Here is an 11,321-nt window from a genome sequence, read left to right on the forward strand (position 1 = left end):
CTAGTTGTCATAAAATAGTCCAGAGGGTCTACGACTTTAAGGAAGATTAAAAAGTACTGCCTAAAAAGAGCGGTTACCAAACTCTGGCCAAATGTTAAATACAACTTGCAAAAACAGCAACATTGACTTTCTTACCCTGGAGCTTTTCAGCCTCAATTCAGACATGGAAAAGAATTAGCTTCGTGGGTGGCATTCCTCTTTGTATACACAGCATAGTCTTTTAAGACTTATAACCTCATAAATAGCAATTTTATGCCTGTCAGTATTGTTTCGGCTTAAGAAGGTGGGGTTACAAATTTTGCTGGCCTCATTCCAGGCCCCTCATCTTGCTTCCATGGCCTCTGTTGAAGACAACCAGCTTCAGATTCTAACTTAAAAAATATATACACATAAAGACAAATATACATGCACACAGAATGTCACTCAAGTCCTTAATGCTCCTTTCTTTTATTTCCTTCATCTGCAAAAATCCCCACCTTTTATTTTTTATTTTATTTTCATTTTATTTTATTATATGTTAAGTTCTGGGGTACATGTGTAGAGCATGCAGGTTTGTTACATTGTTATACATGTGCCATGGTGGTTTGCTGCATACATCCCCCGTTATCTGCATTAGGTATTTTTCCTAATGTTATCTCTCCCCAATCTCCCCAACCCCTGCTATCCCTCCTCTAATCCCCCACCCCCTCACAGGCCCTGGTGTGTGATGCTCCCCTCCCTGTGTCTATGTGTTCTCATTGTTCAACACTCACTTATGAGTGAGAACATGCAGTGTTTGGTTTTCTGTTCTTGTGTTAGTTTGCTGAGAATGATGGTTTCCAGCTTCATCCATGTCCCTGCAAGGGACATGAACTCATTCTTTTTTATGGCTGCATAGTATTCCATGGTGTATATGTGCCACATTTTCTTTATACAGTCTATCATTGATGGGCATTTGGGTTGGTTCCAAGTCTTTCCTATTGTAAACAGTGGTACAATAAACATACATGTGCATGTGTCATTATAACTGAATGATTTATAATCCTTTGGGTATAGATCCAGTAATGGGATTACTGGGTCAAATGGTATTTCTATTTCTAGATCCTTGAGGAATCACCACACTGTCTTCCACAATATTAACCTTAAATGTAAATGGGCTAAATGCCCCAATTAAAAGACACAGACTGGCAAATTGGATAGAGTCAAGATCCATTGGTGTGCCGTATTCAGGAGACCCATCTCATATGCAAATACACACATAGACTCAAAATAAAGGGATGGAAGAAGATTTACCAAGCAAATGGAGAGAGAAAAAAAAAAAGCAGGAATTGCAATCCTAGTCTCTGATAAAACAGGCTTTAAACCAGCAAAGATCAAAAGAGACAAAGAAAGGCATTATATAATGGTAAAGGAAACAATGCAACAAGAAAAGCTAACTATCCTAAACATATATGCACTCAATACAGGAGCACCCAGACACACATAAAGCAAGTTCTTAATGACCTACAAAGAGACCTAGACTCCCACACAATAATAATGGGAGACTTTAACACTCCACTGTCTATGTAAGACAGATCAACCAGACAGAAAATTAACAAGGATATCCAGGACTTGAACTCAGACCTGGACCAAGCAGACCTCATAGACATTTACAGAACTCTCCACCCCAAACCCACAGAATATACATTCTTCCCAGCACCACATCATACTTACTCTAAAATTGACCACATAATTGGAAGTAAATCACTCCTCAGCAAAAGCAAAAGAATAGAAATCACAACCAACAGTCTCTCAGACCACAGTGCAATCAAATTAGAACTCAGGATTAAGAAACTCACTCAAAACTGCACAACTACATGGAAACTGAACAATGTGCTCCTGAGTGGCTACTGGATAAATAATGAAATGAAGGCAGAGAACTCACCTTTTAAAATTGCATTGCCTTCCTCTCTGTTCTAATGTTGTTCTCAGTGTGGCAAGTGGTGGAATTTTCACCCTAAACACCAAGCAGCATCAGCAGCCTTGGTGCTATTATGTGGTCATTTAAGAATTTTCTTTTAGGCAAGGCACGGTGGCTCACACCTGTAATTCCAACACTTCAGGAAGCCGTGGCAGGTGGATCACTTGAGGTCAGGAATTTGAGACCAGCCTGGCCAACATGGTGAAACCCCATCTCTACTAAAAATTCAAAAATTAGCCCAGTGTGGTGGCCCCTGCCTGTGATCCTGGCTACTTACGAGGCTGAGGCAGGAGAATGACTTGAACCCAGGAGGCAGAGGTTGCAGTGAGCCAAGATCACACCACGGCACTCCAGCCTGGGTGACAGAGTGTGACGCCCTCTCAAAAAAAATTTTCTTTTAAGTCCTAGAGAGAGGTTACATGGAGAGGAACTTTATTGGGAAAGCAGTCATAAAGTTTTAAGGGGATAATCTGTATTGTTTGTGGGCTGATCCAGGTGTCTCTCATTGAATGCCTTAACTAGACAAATTTCATCCCTTATCCTTCTGTCACATTCTTCCAAATTATGGGGAAGAGAGATACGGTCAGGCTACCTCAGTTAATAGAAGGTTGTTGTGGGAATAGATGCAAAAGAGAAACAAACAAACAAAAAACCCTAAGCTACTGTATACATAGAGAACTAGCACCCTCATTTGTAATTGTTCAGTTGCAGTGGGGTAGATCTAATGGTCCAACAGCCACTGTTGCAGGTTGTGGGTCAGTAGGAGGCCAACCCCACATGTGGAAGTCCACTGCATCCCTGACTCTGCTCTTGGGTCTCTGGTCCCCTCTCTCCTGCTTTGTCTTTTCTTAGACTGTCCATAGCTAACTGTCTCTCTTCCCTTTATCAGTAAATAAAATTCATGGCTTTTATTTACTGCTTTCACTCCCTGTATTTTTACATTTTTACCACTCTCCTAACAGGCCATACTCTTTGTATGTCTTCAATTCAAGCTCTCCAAATGAGAGGATGTGATTGGTTTGACAACACTCCCTCTCAGGTAGAATATTTCCATTGGGAAGAACTCTAGAAGCAGTCTTTTGGATGGTCAACCTTTGCCCAGGAGCCTTTCACCTGGGTGAGTAAATGTGGCTGCATTATCAAGAATACATTATTTCGTGAATATTTTTACAATCCTAAAGAAGGAATAGTGGATGTGGAAACTGACTTCATGCTATGTGCATGGCAGACTGTGATAGGCAGGATAATGGCTCCCAAAGGTGTCCAAGTCCTAATCCACAGAGCCTGAAAATATTTTACCTTAGATGGCAAGGGGACTCTGTTGATTTGATTAGGTTAAGTATTTGAGATGGGTGGATAATGCTGGATTATCTGAGTGGGTCCAATGTAACCACAAGGGGTTTTAAAAGGTGGAAGAAGGAGGCAGGAGGGCAGAGAGAGAAAGATTTGAAAATGTTACACTGATGACTTTGAAGGTGGATGAAGAGGCAATAAGCTGAGTAATGCAAGCAGTTTCTAGAATCTTGAAAACAAAAAGGAAGATTTTCCCCTTGTGCCTCTGGAAGGAAGACCTTGATGATACAGATACCTTAATTTAAGCTGGTAAGACAGTGTATTAGTCCATTCTCACACTGCTGTAAAGAATTACCAGAGACTGGGCAATTTATGAAGGAAAGAGGTTTAATTGAGTCACAGTTCCACAGGCTTAACAGGAAACATGACTGGGAGGCCTCGGGAAACTTACACTCATGGCAGAAGGTGAAAGGGAAGCAGGGATGTCTTAACATGGAGGAGCAGGAAAGAGAGATAGTGAAGGGGGAGTGCCTACACTTTAAAACCATCAGATTCCGTGAGAACTCATTCACTATCACGAGAACAGCAAGCAGGGAAATCCACCCCCATAATCCAATCACCTCCCACCAGGATCCTCCTCTAATTCGATGTGAGATTTGAGCAGGGACACAAATCCAAACCATGCCAGACAGTGTCAGACTTCTGATCTTCAGAACTATACGATAATAAATTTGTGTTACATCACTGAATTTGTTGTAATATGTTACCACAGCAATAGGACACTAATACACAGACCCTCAAAAATCTTCTCCCTCGCAAACTCTCCTGTTTATAAAAAGAAAAGAAAATCTTTAATGAGAATTACTGACTGATACATCTTCATTCCATGCTGGGCATAGTTTATTTACCACTTTCCATACTGTGTTCTCATCTTTTGTCTTGGCTCTGGACTAGTCAGAAAGTGTTGATATTCTTTGAAGTTTGGTTGGAGTTGACACTACCTGTCTTCACCCGCTCTCCCACTCTTACGGGGAGTGGGCATATAACCCAAACCTGGCCATAATTGTTGACCCAGGAATAAAGACAAAACACAGCTATGAGACCACCTGGCAGAGCCATGGGAAAAAAATGTTCTCTTTAACTTGGTGGAATATGACTGCAAAGTATTCTTTTCTTTTTTCTTTTTGAGACAGGGTCTCTGTCACCCAGGCCAGAGTGCAATGGTGTGATCATAGCTCACTGCAGCCTCAACTTCCCAGGCTCAAGTGGTCTTTCTGCCTCAGCCTTCCAAGTAGCTGGGACTACAGGTACACACTACCATGCCTGGATAATTTTTAAAAATTATTTGTGTAGAGACAGGGTCCCATTATGTTGCTCAGGCTGGTCTTAATCTACTGGGCTCAAGCAGTCCTTCCACTTCAGCTTCCCAAAGTGCTTTGGTTACAGGCATGAGCCACCACACCCAGCCTAGTGCAAAGTATTCTGTGAGCATGCTATGGATAGTGAGCCACTGCAAAATGAACAGAGTTAGGGTCCTGACTTTATTGCTTTACCTCCTGGATTGAGCTATGCCTGATACCTGTTCCATTCCTGGTCTTTCTAGTTTAATGAGTTACACATTCAATTTGTTGGCATATCCTCTTAGCTTTATTTTCAAAATATATCCAGGATCTAACCATTTTCCACCTCTGTGCTGCTACTTCCTAGTCTCATCCACAATCATCTCCCTGGATCACTTCAGCAGCCTATTACCCAGACTTCCCACTTCTGCTGTTGCCTCTCCTCACTGCTCTCAGCCAGGCAGCCAGGATGATGCTCTCAGAATGTAACTCAGATCACACCATATCTCCATGGTCTCCCCTTTAATTCAAGAGTAAAAATTGAACTCATTTCCATGGTGCACATGGCCCCATGCCATGGACCCTCCTCTGCCTCTTAGCTCTCTGACTTCATATCTTCCAGCTCTTTACTCAGTGGCCATCTCTCCAGTGAGCCTTTCCAGAGTCAATCCATCCTTCCCTATGCTTTAGCTTTCCTTACAGCACTGTCATGATCTAACACGCCCTATATTTTATTACTTTGTCTAGGGACCACCCATCAGCACATTTCAGCAATTTCATGCCTTGCTACAAATTACAAAACAGTGACCTTTCTCCAGGCTAACAATGTAGCCCACTGGGATTCCAGACTTGGCTATGGAGTTCAGGTCTGATTTCAGCCCCCAATTGCCCTCTTATCCGAGTGATTAGCACTGGGTATTGTACAAACTGAAAAATGTATATTGCAGCCTTGTATCTTTTGTCTGTTTCTCCCACTAAAATGTATACAGCCTGAGGTCAGAGATACTTAATTTTGTGTGTGTGTCTTGCTAACTGCCTCAGTACCTAGAAGAGTGGATAGTTTATGGTATGCCATAACTTGAGAAACATTCGCTACAATTATTAAGTTTATAATTTGTATTCTGTGTTTTAGTTAGTTACCCTGACTTGGTTTTCTGTTACCACCAAAATATTCCAGATATACCCAAGCAGTACTCAAATATTTATGTTGAACAGCATTAGTGATATAAAACGCTATCCTCCTGGCCAGCTCATCTTATGGATATTTATGCTTTGAAAATTCTCTCTGATATTGAATGGGAAATCCTGTACATTTTGCTTCCCTGAAAATTCCATACATTTCTTACCTATAGATAGATTAAGCAACATATAATAAATTTAATTCTTCTTTCGTATGACAACTCCCCAAATATTTGAAGGCAGCTATTATTATCCTTGCGTCTTCTCTTTTCTCTGATTAAAAGCCCCTACTTTCATTTTTTAATGCAATGTTGTTTTAAGAAATCCTCATTCTCCTTAACTTCACTTGCATGTCTCAGTTTTTTTCTTGTCTTCATCCAAAATCAGAGCTCAATGCAATACTGACTAAGATTTGATCCATATAAACTACACTACAGCAGAGATGGAACCTCTGTTCGTTTGGTTTGTTTATTTACTTATTTATTTCGAGATGGAGTCTTGCTCTGACACCCAGGCTGGAGTGCAGTGATATGATCTCAGCTTGCTGCAACCTCTGCCCCTGGGTTCAAGCAATTCTCCTGCCTCAGCCTCCCTAGCAGCTGGGATTACAGGCGTGCACCCACTAAACCCAGCCAATTGTTTTGTTTTGGGTGTCTTTTTGTATTTTTAGTAGAGACAGGGTTTCACCATGCTGGCTAGACTGGTCTCGAACTCCTGACCTCAGGTGATCTGCTCGCCTCGGCCTCCCAAAGCACCCGGCCTCTTTTAAAAGATATTCTACTTTCACTAATGCAATTGATGGTTGAATTAATATTTTTGGCAAGTCAAAATACAATAGTAATCTATGTTGCGCTTACCATTAATTAAACCCCTGACATCTTTGTCATGAGGGCTGTTGCTAAGCCATGCTATGTCAATAATTAAACAACAGACACTTCTGACCAAAATTGGCTACATGCAAGTTTGGATCACATATCTGTCTATTCTTTGCAGCTTTGTGTCAGCTTCAGATTTTATAAAATTATTCTATTATCTTTATCCAAATCACTCCCGCTTTTTTCTTCCGAGCTCCTTTCCTTCATCTGAGGGTTCTGAGGAAGAAGGTTGCTAAGCTGTTCTGTATTTGTATGGCAAGTCAGTCTGACCCATTCCAGGAACCACCCATTTCCAAAACCCAGTGTCTTCCAGGCACCACAAGATACTTGAGTTCTTGCCTTGATTCTTTCCTGCTTCAGGAATTTGCTTAGAGCCTGTCTTGTCCTGCCTCTATATGCCTTGTCATGATCTTTTTGTGGTATTGGAGACTTTCTGCTAATCTTTCTCCTGGCAAAAGAAGACCTAGTAAGCCATAAGAGACCGACAACTGCTTGCCAACACTTCTGAACATTAGCTAACCCAAGGTCCCACAACTGTCTTCCGCCTCCTATTGGGATACTCACTATTTCTACTGAGAGCCATATTAAAGAAACATAATTAAACATTATTATTATCTTTCATTTAAAACATGCCAAATGCATGAATACGTAGAAAAGACCAGGAAGACCCAATCAGAAAAGTAGGAGAAACAGATATATTAGGACCAAGAAGGAAAACAATTTCAAAGAGAAAATGGTCAACAATGTCAAATGTTGCAGAGGGGTTGAAGAATTTGAGATCTAAGAAAAACACTACTGTGTTTAATACAGTGTCTGTGATATCTGCAGAGAGGCTTTTAATCCTGATCTTCGGTTCATTCAGGCACAATCACTGCACATCTTGAATACCAATTTAAAGCTGTATCCTTTACTGGATTTAGTGGATCTGTGCTTGGTGTGCAGCTACATAGACCTATCCCATCACATGCAGGTTTCCTACGGCAGGTGAATAGAATAGAAAACTAGAAATTACTGGCTACCTACAAATGACAGAGTGAGTAACTTCCATTGCTTACAGAAGAAAGGAAAAACTCAAAAATCCTTTCTGTTATTCTGTAGAATCAGGGCAACCATGGGATTGTGAGAGGTACATAGGGTCCTCAGGACACCTCAGATCTACATACAGAGAAAAGGCATAGCAGGAGTTCCTAACTGCAGGTTCAGCATCACAGGTTCTGGTCTCTAGAAGATACCCCTGGACACAGCAGTTCCCAGCTGGGTAATTATGGATTGGAGAGGCAATGTAGAAGATATTGATCACTTTCCTACTGGGCAGCATCTATTCTCTTCTTTTGATAACACCAATGATGTTTTAAATAAAAGTGCCCTGCTCACCGAGACGAGAGTGAGAAAGTGACTCAAACAGAACTATTGGAGTTTTTCCCAGAACTTTGAGTCTTGATGTCAGTGTTGCAAAGACAGGAAAACAAACAGTTGATGTTCAACCTTTGCTTCGCTGGACTCTCGAGGTTGTCCTGGCTCCTGTCTCTTCCTAAACCTCACTCTCTACCTCTCTGCTTATTTCAAAAGCTTCCCACAGTTCTGCCAATATATTTCTTTCTTGTGTAATAGTCAGGGTTGGTTCTGCTGCTTGCAGTCAAGGAACCCTTATTGACATAAACATCAATCCAAGAAGTAGAGTAGCCCCCTTTTTTTTCCTCCCAACTCCAAACCCCACTTCCTGAACAGGGACCCTGAACACATCCCCCTGCTTTTTTCCTCTGGTGTTAGAATTAAAGCGATTGCTTCTTCTCTGATCTTGATTCTTTGAAAGCCACTACACAGCCATTTTTCTCATACATTGTGGCTAAAGCCACAGCAGAAAATGGAAAACCTGAAAATTATTTGAATGTAAATTGAACTGAATTTGTAATGAGACAAAATTAGGCACACACGTTATCTGCAAAGGTTGGTAATGAAGTAAAGTTAGACCACGTGACACAAAAAAACAACATAATTTGTTCCAGAGAGAAATGTAGTGACAGATTTGCCAGAAATCCCAACTATAATGATCATGATCATTTTTCTGGCATCACAGATACAGTAAACTCTGAACGGATGCTGAGATATACTGCATTGCTTTCTTTTTGTACCATAGTCAAATATTTCTGCTTATAGTTATACGTTTAAGCAGACCTTATTAATTAGCCTAAGCCAATCATCTAACCTCAAATCTGATTAACAGTCTGCAGTTCTGGTAGGACTTGGGACATGACAATTTTTCATCTAAGCTTTACCCTAAACTTCAATGATATCTATTTGATGAGTGAACATGCAGAGGGCATACCCAGTTCTCAAGTTAATTAAAGGGTGTATGGGTACCTTCTCAATAGATGTGTAAGCTTTGAGAAGATAGAAACCGTCGTGCAATGGAAAAAGCATAGACTCTGGAGTCAGATAGACCTGAGTACACGTCTGCGATTCACACTCTGCTGTTTAACACCTGTATAAATACAGGCAAATGGAACTATTGGAGTTTTTCCTACCCAGCTGTGCCTCTGTTTTTTCAACAGAAAGTGGAGAAAACAATCATTACTTAGTTATCAAATGTTTTACTCTATATTAGTTCTCATCATCATTTATTTGGTTTCTTTTTCATAATGCCTGCTGTAGTGTTTGGCACACAATGAACATGACATAAACGGTAGGCACCATCTATTCAATAACTTTTTATTGAATACTGTGTGCCAGGGACTGCGGTTGGTCATGGGATACACCCATGAAAATAGCGGCTTTCAGTCAGCCTACATTGTCCATCATTAGGAAACATGGATGTTGCTAGCTCTTCGCTCATGGTTACATAATACTGTCATCAGCATTAACTGGAATTTGATCTCTCAGGTGAGATTAAGAGCATTCACGAAGGACTCCAACTGATCAAATTTGAGTGAGGTCCACACCCTGTTCTAATCAATTCTAGGAGTTAAGCTTTTTGCCTATGACTGTTTTAACTTGAATCTGGGACAATCAGCAGTTTTTGTAACAGGGCACAATTGGCACCATTGGCTATATTACCAAGGCCTAGACAGGATTATCATACGTTCAGATATGACCAGGCAACTTTAAGAAACTAAGGTGGACTTTATGGAGCCAATGAAGCCCCTTGGAAAAAACTGGCCTAGTACCTGTATTTAAGGGTTTACCAGCCTTACAGATTGAATAAGGAAGGCCCAGTAAGATTAAAAATATTTTGAGGACCTCAATAAGAGAGAAATTCACCCAAATTTATAGGAATTACAGGCAAAATCTGATAGTAAGTTCTTAGCTTGGCTTCCTAGCCTTGAAAGGTGTTTAAAATTTATATCCGGAATTCCTTATTAAAAGTTTAATCAAAGCGTATCTAAAAAGATTCTATACCATCAATCATTATTTTCACTGTGATTTGGTAAATAATCAGGGCAAGTTTAATGAGACTGGTCCTATTTTGCAAACAAATTGGTTTTATTTTGATTATCTTTGGTAGGAATGGGGGCAGCTGTATGAGAGAAAATTTATGTTCCAGTAGAAAACTATAGTGTTCCTATTATCAAATTCTAGTCTTCCTCATCATCTTTGAGACTTATCATTAAATACTCTGTTCCTGAAGTCCTACAAACAAGTGATAGACAACTTGATATAAATTTCATGAGACAGCATTCATAGCCTCTTATTTGTTGGCAACTCAGGGAGTTCACTGAAATGCTTGTTACCATAGCTAGAGACATTCAGATTGCAAAACAGAAAATAAGCTTTTAGCTCAAATCTAGAAATCCTATCAACTAACTGCCTTCTGGACTTAGACTGAGCTTACAGTTTGATCTAGCCATTAACCGTTATCTTTCTTTGCTTATTTCAGCTCATTTGGTTCATGGAGGACTTGGCCAAAGAGCATACTCCAATCTTTTTGTATTGTCCTCTTAAAAGTCCTCACTGTAGTCTCCCTCATGTTCTGTCTTCTCTCAGAGGTCTTAAATGTATGTTCATAGCCACCGACAGTATGCCAAATGGTCGCACTGTGACTAGAGTGACGAAAACAAAAATGAACAAAAATAATATCTCTCTAATGAGCCTGACATTGTGAATTATGAGTTTCACACTCATAATTCAACACTCAAAAACATAACACTCAAAGACATAACACTCGAAGACGAACTAGCTGTGATGGTGACAGAGAGTGGTGCTGATGACCAAGTTTTGGTCAATCTCTCATAGATGAGAGGCTGATTAAAAAGGGGAAATGTTAAAAATATTTAATTGGAAGCTCATTAGAATGAAACCACTCCAGTCCCTTGGGTTCCTACATAAGCAATAAGAACCCCAACATAAACAGTAAAGTGAAATTTAATTTTAAACAATGAGAAACTGCTAACTAGTCTGAAGAATTTCCATAAGATCATATCCAAATAAGGGAAATGCCTAGCTGTAGCCAATCAAATAATTTATTTTGCTTCTGCATTTAGCTTATAAAAGCCTACTGCTCCTGCTGCAAAGTGGGGCTTTTCAAACCTCTTCTGATTCTGAGGGCTGCCTGATTCATGAATTATTCTTTGTTCAAAAAAACTCATTAAATTTAATTTGTCTGAAGGTTTTTTTTAGCAGCCATAACTACAGCACAAGTTCAGAAAAATAAAGAAACAGTGTGGGATTTAGAAAGGTTAGAGAAGAGATAAGACTTTA

The 11,321-nt window shown here is 40.1% G+C and overlaps 1 long non-coding RNA gene across 1 annotated transcript in view; it reads left to right on the forward strand.

Moving 5' to 3' along the window:
- Positions 1 to 583: 583 nt before the first annotated feature.
- LOC144577713 (uncharacterized) overlaps positions 584 to 11,321 on the forward strand; it is a 63,647-nt gene continuing 52,909 nt past the window's right edge. The window contains exon 1 of the long non-coding RNA XR_013522240.1: positions 584 to 3,056. This is a non-coding gene — a long non-coding RNA (uncharacterized LOC144577713). The remainder of the gene's footprint in view (positions 3,057 to 11,321) is intronic.

The sequence above is a fragment of the Callithrix jacchus genome, chromosome 9 (assembly GCF_049354715.1).
Source record: "Callithrix jacchus isolate 240 chromosome 9, calJac240_pri, whole genome shotgun sequence".
Taxonomy (NCBI): domain Eukaryota; kingdom Metazoa; phylum Chordata; class Mammalia; order Primates; family Cebidae; genus Callithrix; species Callithrix jacchus.